Source organism: Schistocerca gregaria, chromosome 6 (assembly GCF_023897955.1).
Source record: "Schistocerca gregaria isolate iqSchGreg1 chromosome 6, iqSchGreg1.2, whole genome shotgun sequence".
Lineage (NCBI taxonomy): Eukaryota > Metazoa > Arthropoda > Insecta > Orthoptera > Acrididae > Schistocerca > Schistocerca gregaria.
The window spans coordinates 229,779,539-229,782,659 of record NC_064925.1 but is presented as its reverse complement, the minus strand read 5'-3'; positions in this window follow the sequence as shown (position 1 = coordinate 229,782,659).

The window sequence follows — 3,121 nt, the reverse complement described above, 5'->3', positions numbered from 1 at the left end:
AGCGATGTTTTATGAAGCCATGCTGATTACGTGTCAATAGATCGTTCCCTTCGAGGTGATTCATAATGTTTGAATACAGTATATGCTCCAAAACCCTACTGCAAACCGACGTCAATGATATAGGTCTGTAGTTAAATGGATTACTCCTACTACCCTTCTTGAACACTGGTGCGACCTGCGCAATTTTCCAATCTGTAGGTACAGATCTATCGGTGAGCGAGCGGTTGTATATGAGTGCTAAGTAGGGAGCTATAGTATCAGCGTAATCTGAAAGGAACCTAATCGGTATACAATCTGGACCTGAAGACTTGCCCGTATCAAGCGATTTGAGTTGCTTCGCAACCCCTAAGGTATCTACTTCTAAGAAACTCATGCTAGCAGATGTTCGTGTTTCAAATTCTGGAATATTCCATTCGTCTTCCCTGGTGAAGGAATTTCGGAAAACTGCATTCAATAACTCCGCTTTAGCGGCACAGTCGTCGATAACAGTACCATCGGCACTGCGCAGCGAAGGTATTGACTGCGTCTTGCCGCTTGTGTACTTTACATACGACCAGAATTTCTTCGGATTTTCTACCAAATTCCGAGACACTGTTTCGTTGTGGAACCTATTAAAGGCATCTCGCATCGAAGTACGTGCCAAATTTCGCGCGTCTGTAAATTTTAGCCCATCTTCAGGATTTCGCGTTCTTCTGAACTTCGCATGCTTTTTCCGTTGCCTCTGCAACAGCGTTCGGACCTTTTTTGTGTACCACGGGGGATCCGTTCCATCTCTTACCAATTTATGAGGTATGAATATCTCAATTGCTGTTGCTACTATATCTTTGAATTTGAGCCACATCTTGTCTACATTCGCATAGTCAGTTCGGAAGGAATGGAAATTGTCTTTTAGGAAGGCTTCTAGTGGCACTTTATCCGTTTTTTTAAATAAAATTATTTTGCGTTTGTTTCTGATGGATTTGGAAGAAATGGTATTGAGCCTAGCTACAATGACCTTGTGATCACTAATCCCGGTATCAGTCATGATGCTCTCTATCAGCTCTGGATTGTTTGTGGCCAAGAGGTCAAGTGTGTTTTCGCAACCATTTACAATTCGCGTGGGTTCGTGGACTAACTGCTCGAAATAATTTTCGGAGAATGCATTTAGGACAATCTCGGAAGACGTTTTCTGCCTACCGGTTTTGAACAAGTATTTTTGCCAACATACCGAGGGTAGGTTGAAGTCCCCACCAACTATAACCGTATGAGTGGGGTATTTATTTGTTACGAGACTCAAACTTTCTCTGAACTGTTCCGCAACTGTATCATCGGAGTCTGGGGGACGGTACAAGGAGCCAATTATTAACTTCATTCGGCTGTTAAGTATAACCTCCACCCACACCAATTCGCACAGAGTATCTACTTCGACTTCACTACAAGATAAACCACTACTGACAGACACCAACACTCCACCACCAATTCTGCCTAATCTATCTTTCCTGAACACCGTCTGAGACTTCGTAAAAATTTCTGCAGAACTGATATGATAACAAAAAAGTCCGAAAGAGAATGTAAATAAATAACTCAACCTGGAAACTGAACGTAAAATTCATATAACTGCTGCAACTGAGTGAAGATACCGACTGGACAAAAAAACAGTCGACTGACCAATCGATTGTTAAAAACATTCAGTTGTCCTTCCAACTCTTCCACGTGCTGTCAACGAACACTTGTTTTCTGAGTATGATTATTGATATTACTGAACTGCGTAACTGAGTAGTGTGACCAAATCAAGCATCGTGAAGTGATAATTTTTTTTCTGAAATAGTAGTGTATTAGAGATTGGAGTGAGTGATTAAAGACATTGCTGCAATGAATCGCAAGCTAATGTATTATTTTGAGAAACCTGGGCATAGGGCCAGCAATTCTCATAAGGAATCAGAAGCTTGAGTTACAGAATTGGAACCATCACAGGATTGTGCATCTAGAGTCTACAATTTTGACAACACAAAACAATTTTCAAGGGACATATCTTCTTAATTTTAAATAATACTTCCTTCAAGATACTGAGATTTTTTACTAGTAGTTATTAGTTTAATTAAGTAAGATTAGCATTATTATGTTTAATTGATAACTAATGGTAAGAATACAACTGGTTGAAAACAGTGTGGTCAATTTTTAAAGACGCCATTCGTCTATAAACAGGTAAAATATTTTCTGCACAAACCAGCATTATTTAATTAATTTGTACTGAAAAATAACACTTGATTGTTGTATTTTTTTACCAAAGCTGGCCATATGTATTTTTGGTATTAATAATATTGACAAAATTGTGGTTGCTTATTCTATGACTGAGGACACAACTGTGTTTAAACATTTGTTTAATGTTGCAAACTTTTTACAGATATACAATCTTTTACACAGTTTACTATGTGACACTGTTAAGACAATTGTAAAGATGACGCATCTTGTCCTCTGACATTTAACTAATCCTAAACACAACAATATTAAATTTTAACTACAAGTTTCTTTACAAAATTATTCTTACAATTATGTTATGATGTTGGTTAGTACTATGATAAATCATCTGATTCCGGTTCAAAGTTCAGTACTATTTAGGATGACAGTCAAGTATACAGAGGATGGTTAGTTTTGTGACAAGCTAAGCAAAAGATTACCCAAAGTCACTTGAGTTTACAGTGGATGCAAGCTGGTGACCCAACAAGTTTACGCCTCTGCATTCGGTATTTACCTTAGCTGTGATGAGCTGTAGTATGCATGGCCGCTCTCTTCCTCTGAAATTCCTATAAAAACTTGTTAAGCCTTTGCTGAATTTTCCAGCAGAAACTCTCCCTATGTTTTTCATTATGCGAGAAAACAAGTACTTATCCCTAGTCCTAGAATATGATGATATACACGCGCTTGCCTGGAGCAGTGTGCAGATTATAATGCTCTCACAGTTCTCTCAAGAACAATTAACTAACTGGCTTTTTCATTTCACTGCTGTTGGATATAAATGACACTACAGTTAATTTCTAGCTGGATGTCAGCTTCTGTGAACACAGTGTTCACACAAATTCCTCCTCTGCATCATACAGAGCATTAAGTGCCTCATTCTGCACTTGATGCATGTTCAGAGAAG